Source organism: Cricetulus griseus, unplaced genomic scaffold (genome assembly GCF_003668045.3).
Source record: "Cricetulus griseus strain 17A/GY unplaced genomic scaffold, alternate assembly CriGri-PICRH-1.0 unplaced_scaffold_1, whole genome shotgun sequence".
NCBI lineage: Eukaryota > Metazoa > Chordata > Mammalia > Rodentia > Cricetidae > Cricetulus > Cricetulus griseus.
In genome coordinates, this window is record NW_023276808.1 from 6744364 (window position 1) to 6757465 (window position 13102).

Here is a 13102-nt window from a genome sequence, read left to right on the forward strand (position 1 = left end):
TGTCCTGGAGGATATTTTGTAGACCAGCTGGCCTAAACCATAGGGAACTGCCCGTTTCTCCTGAGTGCTGGATCTAAAGGTGTGTGCCACCACAGTTACAGTCAGTGTCCTTAATAACTCAAGTATTTTCTAAGTAACACAGGAAATAATATCACACAGAAAATGTATTACGGCCTAATAATAATTGTTGATATCTTGGATTCTCCCTCTCCCCAGGTCCTGGGCAACCTGGCCTTGTTCCTTCTTCTGACTCCCCTCCTTCTCATTCCCAGTGGTTTCTCCCAAGCACCTGCCTGTCACTACACACCAGCCATCTCCAGGGCCTTTGCCTTCTTCTGAGGGAACCTTTCCTGGTCTAGGGGCCTCTCTAATCCTCAGGTTCCTTCCTTGCCCTGGGATCAACCTTCTTTGCTCTTCTCCAGGTGACCTTCCCTTGCACCGGGATCTGATTTGACAGGTGATAGCTCCTTGCTGACAACTCAAAAGCCTTCAGTGGTTGCATGGCTACATCGTTTATTAATTTATTTATTCATTCATTCGTTCCTTTGATTCCTTATTCATGGACTCCCAGGCGGGAGTGAGCATGCAGGTGCAGGCGAGCTCGTGAATGAACACTCCCATCCATCACCATTCTTGTCCCACCCTGCTCGCCAGCTGGCCCTTATTAAACTGAATCACTGACTTGACTGCTATCACCTGGCTGCTGCCTGCATTCAATTCACTAGATGGCTCAGCTCTCTGAGTCACTGATTCACTGATTCACTTGTTCATTCACTTGTAAAGCCAGCCTGGGGAGTCAGCAGTTCTTAGAGAAGTTTTCCCGCTCCCTGCAGAGAGCTTGCTCCGGACTACATTTCCCAGTGTGCCCTGCGCTCCCAAGCAACCACTCTTCCGCCTGCTCGCCTCTGGGCTTCCTTCCCGGGATTTTAGAAGACTTAGGACACAGGTAGGATTTTGTGATTTTTTAAGGTGGTAGAAGACACGGGAGGGAGGGGATGGAGGGCAGGGGATGAAGGGAGGGCAGGGGAGGGAGGGGGCAGTGTAATGAGGAAAGGGAGGCTGTGGAGCGATCTGCTCCGTCCCCGTGCTGTGTCTCCCACGTGAGCTTTTCCTAATTCATTTTGATTTGGTACCATTTGGTTTGCTGCATCGTCAGGGAGGTTCTTTTGTGTATAGAAACTTTTGAATTATATCCTGGAGGACAACGGGAAGTTCCTATGGAGACCAGGAAGGTTTCAGGGTCGGCAAATTAGCCTGGGGCCAGCGCTATTGAAATGAATATTGTTGCAGATCTAAAAAAGGATTTCTTCTTGTGTGGGAGGCATGGCCAGCAAATACAATACTGTGTCTTTAAGCACACTCTAACCCTATGGGAGGCGCTCTTATCACTCAAGTCTCACTATCCAATCAGGCCCTCCAGGAGCCTTGCCAGTCAGAAGAGGTTCAGGGCTCTTCTGCTCACCAGGCTTGACTTTGAAGAGGAGACAGCAGTTTTGTTTGCTGTGATGCAGTTGCTGCTACAGGAGATGAGCTGAGAGCTTCAGTAATCTGGAAAATCACAAAATGGTGAGCTAGGGGATGCTCTCTGCAGATGGGGAGGTGTGGCAGACAGAGTGGTGAGTCCTCCTTGTATCTGTGGGGAGAGTGAGGCCAGATTCCCTATCTTGGGAAATGCCCTTGGGCCCATGTAAATAATTTGACATAGGGGAAGGTCTCTCATTAACTTTGCTTTGCTGGCTTAATTTGATCAGAGCATTGTGAGCAGGGAGCTGGGTATAGGTTTTACCAATGCTTAGGAAATAGAATGTTTCCCAAAATAGAATTGAGCTGAGGGAGGACTGCTTCTGAAACATTCAAAGATAAGTATATGCTAACCAGCCTTGTGTGCATGCTAGGATACACATTTGTTCATCAGGATTGTACAGACATTTGGCTCCAAACCATTACAAAGAATCTACCCCTGATTTACTATAAACCACCAGCCCCATCGAGTATCAAAGAACAGGCCTCAAACAAGATGGATAAGGAAGCATTACAGGGTCACAAAATCCTTAAATCCTGGTGTCACGAAAACTTTTTTTTCTTGAGAAAAAACATTTTGGCATACGGGCAATGTGACAGCATGTGACAATGATATGAAATAAAACACAGCTGTGTTAAGAACTCACCTCATCAACCAAGGCTTTCATTTCAGTCTTCAGGCAGAGAGGACTTAATTACATCCTGAGGTGTAGGGCTTGGGAGTATTCATTGGGGCCTGATGTATTGACAGTAAAACTGAGCTCATTCTCTAAAATCTGCAATATGTTTGGGAGAGCTGATAATGGTCTGGGGCCATAAACTTTTCGAAGGGTTGTTTCAAATGCTGAGAACAAAATGCTTTACACCATATGATGAGCTATTGTCTTTCCTAATGCCACTGTGACTTAAGTCAGTAATGTTCTTGAGATATTGTTTTTCCCTGTGTGACATATTTTGACAAGTCTCTCCTGAATTTCTCCCATTAAATGATAGTTTTTGACAACTTCATATGGTTCTCCCATATTCTTATATCCTCCCACCCCATTTATGTAGTGTACAGGATGCTATTCTTCTCAAGAAGCTTAGTCAGTCTGTGGCATATGCTCTACAATACCTAGCATTTATCTTTTCTACCTTCTACTTGTCCTATTTATCATATCCTCTGTGACCTTCATCTCAGGAGCCTGTCCCTGAAGAATGACCTGTTGCTTCATGCCAATGATGTATGTAAGAAATTATTTAAAGAATATTCTGGCTGTGTGGTTTTCTTTTACTTAACTGCTAGGATCCTATTCTAAGTTATGGTATTTTTTTGGTTCATTGTGTTTATCTTTAGAGAAATGGTATAAGAAATCTTCAATGTACTCTAATACATGTCTCTAGTCTCTGGAGCACATGGCCATAAAGCCTGTTTCAATATTTCAAAATAATTTGTGAGATTATAATTCCATCATGTTCACATTGTCTTTTTGGCATCCAAGGCCAATGAATATCCCACTGTTTTCTAATCTGTGGTATGTTTTTCTGTAACTCAGTTTCACAGTAACCACAGTTAGTGTGTGAATATGAACTGGAAAAACTGTGCTGTCTGAGTCATAGGGTGGCCCTAGACAATGTGGGTTTTTTTGGGGGGCAGGGTTAGCTGTTAAGAATACTAGGTTCAAGTGATTTTTGGAATCTTGTCATGGTTTCTTCTGCCTTTGCTGAAATGCATTATGAAAGACTGCAAGCTATACAATGGTAAGTATATGGTGTTCAGAGCAGGTCTTTTGAGCTATCATTTAATTTAGTTAGTTAGTTATTGACTGCTAGTTTTACAAGACAGGGTATCCTGTGTAACAGCCATGGCTGTATTGGGATTCACACTGTCAACCAGTCTGGTATAAACTCACAGAGATTTTACTGCCTCTGCCTCCAAAGTGCTGATATTAAAGGTATGTGCCATCACCACCCAGTGAGCTTTTAATTCTCTTGGGATCTGAATGGAACATGAGTCAGATTGTAGTTCTGTTGATACATGTGGAGACAAGGGAAGTGGAATTTTTCCTCTGTGCCTCTCAGTATGGATTTACTGGGTAGTGGGAGTCTTTGCAGCCCTGGCATGGGAGGATATATTTCTTGTAGTATCACTGCCAAGTGTTCACATGTGGGCACTGCTTTACTTGCAGTAGGAAGATAGATTGGAAAATTGAATGTCTGGTTTCTAGAAGTTCTGAATATTGCATTCTATTTTCAGGTTCATATTATAAATATTGCAAATAGTATAGGAACTTGTAGAAAACTGGTGATGTGGATCGTCTTTCACAAATACATGATTAAAATGCTTGTAGCTTGGTGGTGCAACTAACCACAATGATGTGATTCACAAAAGCTTAGTTCCAGGGGAGAAAAAGAATTTCTGATGTGTAGATATTTCTCAAGTGTGCATGCTTCTGTGCAGGTAGATTGGACAGATTCCATGTGATTTGCCATAATCCATGAAATTAGATTTAAAATCATTTTTCTTTTTTTTGGTTCAGGAAGCATTTCTTTCTTTTTAAATGTAAACTAGAAACAAGCTTGTTTTACATGTCAATTACAGTTCCCTCTCCCTCCCCTTCTGACCTGCCCCTAAGTGACCCCCTCTTTAATCCCCTTTCTGCTCCACAGTTAAGGTGAGGCCTCCATTAGTGATTTTCAAGTTTTTCATTTCACTTGGAGCATTGCCCAGGCCATTCCCTGTGTCTCTAGACTGAGAGGGTATTGCTTTATGTGCAATGGGCTCCCAAAGTCCAATTGTACAATAGGGATAAATTCTAATTCACTGCCACAGGCCCATAAATTGCCCAGGCCTCCAAACTGACACCCATTTTCAGGGAGCCTGGATCAGTCCTGTGCTGGTTTCCCTGCTATCAGTCTGTGGTCCATGAGTTCCCACTTTCTCTTGTCAGCTGTTTCTGTGAGTTTCTCCAGCCTGGTCTTGACCCAATTGCTTATCACTCCTACCTATCTGAAAATAAATTCCAGGAGTTTGGCTCATTTAATTGTAAGTGTCTGATTCTGTTTCCATCAGCTACTGGATGAAGGCTCTAGGATATCACATGTGATAGTTAATGATCTCATTATCAGAGATGAGCATTTAAAGTGACCACTTCACTATTGCATGTACTGTTAGTTGCTATCATCCTTGCACATTTCTGGATATTTACCTAGTACCAGATTTCTCTTTAAACCTTTAATGGATCCATCTATTATGGTTTCTCTTTTGCTGATCTCCTCTATTCTTTCACTGGCTCAGTCTTCCTGCTCCATCAAGTCCTCCTCTCCCCTTCTCTTCTCCCCTTCTCAGTCTCCTAACTCCCTCTCCCCTCCCGCCATACTCCCAATTATCTCAGGAGATCATGTCTCTTTCTCCTTTTCTGGGTGATCATCTATAGCTCTCTTAGTCTCCTTATGTCCTAGCTTCTCTTTTGGTGTGGATTGTAGGCTGGAAATCCTTTGTTCCATGTCAAAACCCATATATAAGTGAGTACATTCCATGTTTGCTTTTTGGGACTGGGTTAACTTACTCAGGAAGGTTTCTTCTCCTTCTATCCATTTGCCTGCACATTTTATTATTCCATTGTTTTTTCTCAATGAGTAAGTACTCCATGGTGTAAATGGACCATATTTTCTCTATCCATTATTCAGTTTCTGGTCATATAGGTTGCTCCCAGGTTCTAGCTATTACAAATAATGCTGCTACAAATGTAGTTGAAAAGATATCTTTCTTGTTTGAATGTTCATCTTTTGGCCAACAAGTGGAATCACTGGATCTTGTGGTAGACTGATTCCCATATTACTGACGAACTTCCATACTGATTTACTGACTGCACTTCCACCAGCAGTGGAGGAGTGTTCCCCTTTCTCCACATCCTCTCTAGCATAAAATGTCACTCATGTTTTTGAATTTAGCTATTATGACAGGAGCAATATACTACCTCAGAATTGTTTCCATTTGCATTTCTCTGATGTCTAAGTATATTGAGCACTTTCTCAAGTGTCTTTCAGCCATTTAGATTTCCCTATTGACAAATCACTTTTTAATTCTGTACCCCAATTTTTAATTGGATTTTTTGGTATTTTGGTGACAAGCTTCTTGAGTTCTTTGTATATTTTGGAAATCAGCCCTCTGTCAAATGTGGGACTGATGAATATCTTTTCCCATTCTCTAGGCTGCCATTTTGTCTTTTTTTCTATGTCCTTGGACTTACAGATGATTCTCAGTTTCAGGAGGTCCCATTTATTAATTGTGCATCTCTGTGTTTATGCTACTGTTGCTGTGTTCAGGAAGCCTTCTACTGTAAAAATTCTTTGAGGTACCTCCTACTTACTCTTCTAATAGGTTCATTGTGGTTGGATTTATGTAGAGGTCTTTGGTCCATTTCTACTTAGGTTTTGTGCATGGTGATTGATATGGATTGTATGTAGTGTTTTACATGATAGCACACAGTTATGCCAGCACTATTTTGCTGAAGATGCTTTCCTTTGTATAATTTGAACTTCATTGTCCAACATCAAGTATTCATAGGTATGTGGGTCCTTATCATGTTTTTCAGTTCAATTCCATTGGTTTACCTGGGTTTTATATTATTTTTCTATGTTGCTTTGTGATTGAGTTTCAGTGGGTTTGTATTTACAAGAAACAAAAGAACTATAAGGAGCTTCTGATCCATAATAAGAGATCACCTTCATTTCTGGAGAGAGCTCTAGTGCATGGTGCTTCTGTTTTTGCAACAAATATCAGTAGCCCTAGGCTCAGAAATACCAGATCAAGGGTCATTTTGAGGTAATTTTTGAAAGTTGTGAAGACTGTGTTATTTAATTTTTATACCCATAGTATTATAGGGAGCTGGGTATTATTGGTTACGATCACCCTTTTCTTTTCCTACATTTTCTTTTGTCTGTTGATTAAAAGTTGACAATATTTTTCCTGCCTTATTTCTTGGCACTTTCTCACCAAACATTTCATAATTTCCAAAATATTTTATATATTTTTGATTGTTGTACCTTGTGACAAGTTTAGACCTCATATTATGTCAATCTGTGTACTGATTTTCTGTAATGTATAATGATAACATAGTTATATATATTTACTTACAAATGTTGGACCTTCACCAATGTGTCTTCATAAAATTTCTTATGTTATCAGTTCCTGAAGGTATTGTTTTTGCATGAAGTTTCTTTTGAGAGAAGGTTTAGTTTTTTCAACTTTATCATAGATGGATGACTCTTCCCATTTTCTGGCATACTGGCAAATCTATGTTCTCCAGTTGTTACTGTTTTCATGTTTGAGTCTTTGCTTTGTAAGTGATGGATATGATTAATATATTGGCTTTGGATTTTCAAAACCTTATCATACATTATTTTCTCTGTCTTCTAAATAGGCTCAAGTGTCAAAATGAAAAAAACCTGAGATCATCTGAGAGAACACCAATTCAGTGTGTTCTCAGATCAGAGTGCCTCATTTCTGCCTGGAAAAGATTGTGTTGATTGATGCTTTATGTGGAAAGAAGTCTACCTCTGCGGTGGCAATGTCTCTGAGCAAGTGGGCCTGGGCTTGTTAAGAGAGCTAGCTGAGCACAAGATAGTGGCACAGGAAAAGAGAAAATCAAGACACAATGATTCCACATGTTTTCCCTTTTGTGACTGACTTGAGTTTCTCTCCTAAGTTCCCACAACGATAGAGACTGGCCTAGGAGTAAAAACCAAATCTGTTCATTACAGGAATAGCTTTTATTTGGATAATTTAATCATAGCAAAAGGGAAGCATGTTGTGAGTCTGAATGTAATTGGAACCATAAGCTCGTGGCCCTTGTTGGAACTCTGGCTCTGTTGCTCTCAATATATTTCTGAGTGTGTGTATGTGTGTGATTGAGAAGAGTCTTGTTATCATATTCACTATGTAGTACAAATAGTTGAATTCAAGGATATCTGCCTGTCTCTGTTCCCTTACTCAGCTATATTCATATCTGAAAATACTTTGACAACCAACACTGGCAGACATAAAAAATGATTTTAAAATATATTGTTCTTTACCTGGGTCCCCTGGTGAGATTAAGCTGAACCACTTCAGTGTATTTTGGAAAAGGATTTCATGATGAGCCAATTATAATCAGAGTTTGAATATTATGTTGAGACCATATTTCTGCCCATATTTTTGGCTGTTCTTGAACTCAGAATGCAGATGAGTTTTGCCCCAAATTTACAGTATTTTGTTTGTTTCTGCTGCCCAGGTATTGGAATATAGGGTATGTGCAAAACATACTGTTATAATTTTATTATTTTTTGTTTATGTCTATTTATATTAATGTGATTTTTAGGTGTTTTAGGTTGAGCATGTGTGTCTGGTATGGGTGTAAATATCAGAGAACACTTAGGGTGTTTTTCTTTTACAGTTAGTCTGTTTGAGACAGGGTCTCTAGGTTTTCCTGTGACATGAATAGACTTTTCAGGATTTCCTTTGTCAGTGTGGTGGTTCCTCCCTGTATCTTGGTGGAAGAATGCAGCCAGATTCCCTGTCTTGTGAATTCCCATATGGTCCATGCAAATTATCTGACCTAGTGAGAGGTGTCTCATAAACTTTGCTCTGTGGACTTAATCTGATCAGGGCATTGGGAGCATGTAGCTGGGTATAGGAGCAAATTTCTAGTCAACTTCAACATTCTTGATGAATATATAGAAAGCAGCTAGCCTAACTCAGAGAGGCCTAGTTTTTCCAGCATCTTCTTGACATTCAACACTTTACATTTAACATTTACATGTAATCTCCATTCATAGTTAATTTTGTGCAGGATGAAAATTCTAGCTTTTTTTTTAATTTAGAAGACCATAGTTTTGACAGGTGGCCAATAAGACACCAGGTGACAATTATTTGCAAATAAAACACAATTGAGTTAAGAACTCTCCTCATCAAGCAAGGCCTTCATTTAGTCCCTCAGGTAGGGAGGACTTAGTAACAGCTTGGGGTCTAGGGCTTGGGAGCTTTCATTGAGGCCTGACAATAAAACTGAGCTCCTTCTTTAAAATCTGCATTATGTTTGGGACAACTTGTAATGATTTGCGGTCAGGGTCATTTAGAAGGGTTTTATCTGTCCTAGTGCTACTGTGTCTCTAGTCAGTCATTGTCTTCAGATACTCTATTTCCCTAGTGTGGCATGTTTGCTAAACTCCTCCTGAATTTCTCACATTATATAATGGTTTTTGATGGCCTCATATTATTCTCCCATTTCCTTCTGTCTTCCCACCCCTTTTAAGTAGTATACAAGATGCTATTCTTCTTAAGAAGTTTAGTTAGTCTGGATCATATCCTCTGCAATACCTCCCCAACTTGGCATTTATCTTTTTCTACCGTCTACTTATCCTATCTTACTTATTCTCATGACCTTCACCTCAAGACACTGTTGATGAACAATGAGCTGTGGTTTCAAATCAATGGTCTACTTCAGTAGTTATTTTAGGAATATCCTTGTTGAAAGAAATTATTTTAAGAATATCCTTGCTGTGTGATTGTATTTTACTTAAGTGCTACTATCCACTTCTAAGGACTGATATTTTTCTGGTTTATGGTCTTCGTCTTTAGAGGAATGGTATGAGAAATTTTAATATGCTCTCATAAAATTCTCTAAGTCTTGGGAGCACTTGGCCATAAAGCCTGTTTCAAGTTTTAAAAATAATTTTTGAGATTATAAATCCATCATGTTCACCTTGTCTTTTCTGCTTACAAGCCCTAACATTACCCCATTGCTTTCTAAATGTGGCCTGTTTTTCTTTATCCCAGTTACACTGTAGCAACATTTACTGTGTGAAAATGACTTGTGCTTGTTTTCAGGGTTTCCCAGCTCTGAGGCAATGGGTTTGTTGCAGTGGACATTGAGTATGTAATGGACTGTGCACCCAAATGTCCCTGTGCTTTGGATGAGGAATGGGATGTGCAGTATGAGAGAGGAAGGATATCTAGCAAAATACAAGCTTTGTAGATTAAACCTCTGTCTACTGTGCTGGAAGTGCAGAGTTGGAAGGTCTGTGCTGTCTAAGTCATTTGATCACATCACCCAGTATGGAAGCTGCTAAGATGAGTCCTAGTTGGGTGGCCATAGGAAATGTGAGGTTCTGGGGGGAGTTACCTCTCAGGATAACCAGTGGCAAGTATTTTGTGGGTACTTTGCATAGTTCTCTTCTGCATTTGCTGAAATGAGTTGTACGAAAGACCATAGCTATACAATGGTGAGTGTATGATGTTCAGAGCCGGTCTCTTGAGCTATCATTTCATTTATTTATTCACTTATGTAGTTATTGTTTGTCTGTTTGTTTGGTTTTCAAGACAGAGATTAAAGGAATGTATTACCACCACCACCCAGTGAGGTTTCAGTTCTGTCGGATTCAGATGGAACATGAACCAGACTGAAGTTTTGTTGATCCGAGTGGTGACCAGGGCAGCGCCCTTTGTCCTCTGTGCCGCCCAGTATGGATTTACTGGGTAATGGGAGACACTGCAGCACTGGCACATGAGGATATAATTCTTGCAGTATCACTGCCAAGTGTTCACATATAGGCACTGCTTTTGTTTGAAGTTGGAAGACAGATTAGAAAACTGAAGGTCTGGTTTTTAGAAGTTCTGATTATTGCATTCCACTTTCAGGTTTGTCTCATAAATAAAGCAAATAGTTTAGAAACTTGTAGAAAAATAGTGAAGTGGATCATCTTTCACCAACACATGATTAGAATCATTGTAACTTGTTGCTGCAACTAAAACAGTGATGAATTCAGTGAAGTCTAGGTACAGAGAAGATAAGGAGTCCTTCATGTGCAGAGATATCTCAAGTGTGCATGGTGTTGCACAAGTAGAAAGGGCAGAACCCATGTTTTCTGCCATGATCCATGGAATAATATTTAAAACTATTTTTTTGTTTTCTTTTCTTTTTTCCTTTTTTGATTCACAGAGCATTTATTTATTTTTTAATTTAAATTAGACACAAGCTTATTTAACATGTAATGATATTCCCCCCTTCCCTGTTCCCCACTAACCACCTCTTCTCTCTTTCTGTTCCCCAGGGAGGGTGAGCCCTTCCATGGGAAATCTTCAAAGTCTTTCATATCATTTGGAGCAGGACCTAGGCCCTCTCCCATTCGTATACACTGAGATAGTGTCCTTTATGTGGAGTGGGTTTCCAAATCCATTCATATTTTAGGGATATATACTAATCTACTATCAGAGGCCACATAAATTGCCCAGACCTCCTAGCTGACAACCACATTCAGGGAGTCTGGATCAGTACTATGCTGGTTTCCTAACTATCATTTTGAGGTCCATGGGCTCCCCCTTGTTCAGGTCAACTGTTTTTGTGGGTTTCTCTAGCCGGGTCTTTACCCATTTGCTCTTCACTCTTATGTATCTGCAACTAGATTCCAGGAGTTTGGCTCAGTGTTTAGCTGTGGGTATCTGTATCTACTTCCATTAGGTACTGGATGAAGATTCTAGATGGCATATAAGGTAGTCATCAAATTCATTATCTGAAAAGGACATTTAAGGTAGCCTTTCACTATTGCTCCCTCTACCCTCTCCCCTTCCTTGTAATGAGTTTAAGAGATCCTGTCCCCTTTACATTCTCTTGAGGATGATGTATGTCTCTCTTTGGTTCCTCCTTGTTCCCTAATTTCTCTTGTGGTGTGGATTGTTGGGTGGCCATCCCCTGATCCATATCTAAAATCACTATATGAGTGAGTACAAAGAACATTTGTCTTTTGGGACAGGGTTACTACACTCAGGATGGTTTCTTTTAGTTCCATCCATTTGCCTGTGAGTTTCAAGATTCCATTGTTTTTTGTCTGCTGAGTAGTACTCCATTTTGTAAATGTACAACATTACTCAGTTGAGAGTCATCTAAGTTGCTTCCAGGTTCTTCCTTTTACAAATAATGCTGCTTTGAACATAGTTGAAAATATGTCTTTGTTGTATGAATGCTCTTTTTTGGGGGGTATGCCTAGGAGTGGTAATGTTGGATCTTGAGATAAACTGATTCCTATTTTCCTGAGGAACTGCCATATTGATTTCCAAAGTGGCTTTATGTGTTTGTACTTCCACCAGCAGTAGAGGAATGTTCCCCTTTCTCCACATCCTCTCCAGCATAACCTGTCATTGTTGGTTTTTATTTTAGACATTCTGACAGGGGAAAGATGGTATCTCAGAGTTTTTTATTAGCATTTCTCTCATGGCTAAGTATGTTGAGCAATGTCTCAAGTGTCTTTTGGTCATTCTAGATTTCTCTATTGAGAAGTATCCATTTAATTCTGTACCCCATTTTTAAGTGGATTTTTTTGGTTTGCTGGTGATGAACCTCTTGAATTCTTTGTATATTTTGGAAACCAGGCCTCTTTCAGATGTGGGGTTGGTGCATATTTTTGCCATTCTTTGGGCTTCCATTTTGTCTTTTTGACTCTGTCCTTTGCCTTACAGAAGCTTCTCAGTTTCTGGAGGTACCATTTATTAACTGTCGATTTCAGTGTATGTGTGGTGGTGCTATGTTCAGGAAGGGTTCCTCTACCGATTATTCAAGGGTACCTCCTACTTTCTCTTCTAAGAGTTTCAGTGTGGCTGGATTTATGTCGAGGTCTTTGAGCCATTTGGTGTTAAGTTTTGTGCCTGGAGGTAGATACTGATCTATCTGCAATCTTCTACATTTCAGCATCCAGTATGCCAGCAAAATTTGTTAAAGATGCTTTTTTTTTTCAATTATATGATTTTAGCTTCATTGTCAAAAATCAGGTATTCATAGGTATGTTCATCCATGTAATGGTTTTCAACTTGATTCCATTGGTTTAAATGTCTTTTGAATTATTTTTTGTTGTTTTGTGATAGAGCATCAGTGGGGCTGTATTTACCTGAAACAAACTGAAGTATAAGCAGCTGAGTATCCATAGCAAGAGATCACTTCTCTTCTGGTAAAAACTCTAGAACATTGTGCTTCAGTTTTATTTTTTTTTTATCAGTTTTTATCTGTATCTCAAGGCTCTGAAACAAAAGTTCAAGAGTCACATTGAGGTAATTTTGTGAAAGTTGTGAAGTCTGTTTTTATTTAATTTTTTACACATAGAACTATAGGGAGATGGGTAACGTTGGTTAAGATCACCCTTTTCCTTTCCTATGTTATCTTTGGTCTTTTGATTAAAAGTTGAAAATATTTTTCCTTCCTATTTCTTGGCTTTTTCTAAAAAACCTGTTCATTCTTTCAAAAATATTCTACATATTTTTGATTGTTGTATCTGTGTCACAAGTATAGACCACATTTTATGTGAATCTGTGTATTGATTTTCTGTAATGTATAGTGGTAACCTAGTTATAATCATTTTCTTAAAAAATGATGGAGTTTTACCAATTTGTCTTCATAAATTTTCTTCTGTTATCAGTTCCTGAAAGTTTTGTTTTTGGGAGAATTTGCTATCGAGAGACAGTATTCGTTTTTTTTTTTTTTTCATTTTGTCTTAGTTGCTTGCCTCTTCACATTTTCTTGACTACTGGCATATCTGTGATTTTCTAGTTGTTTCTATCTTTATGTTGAGTCTC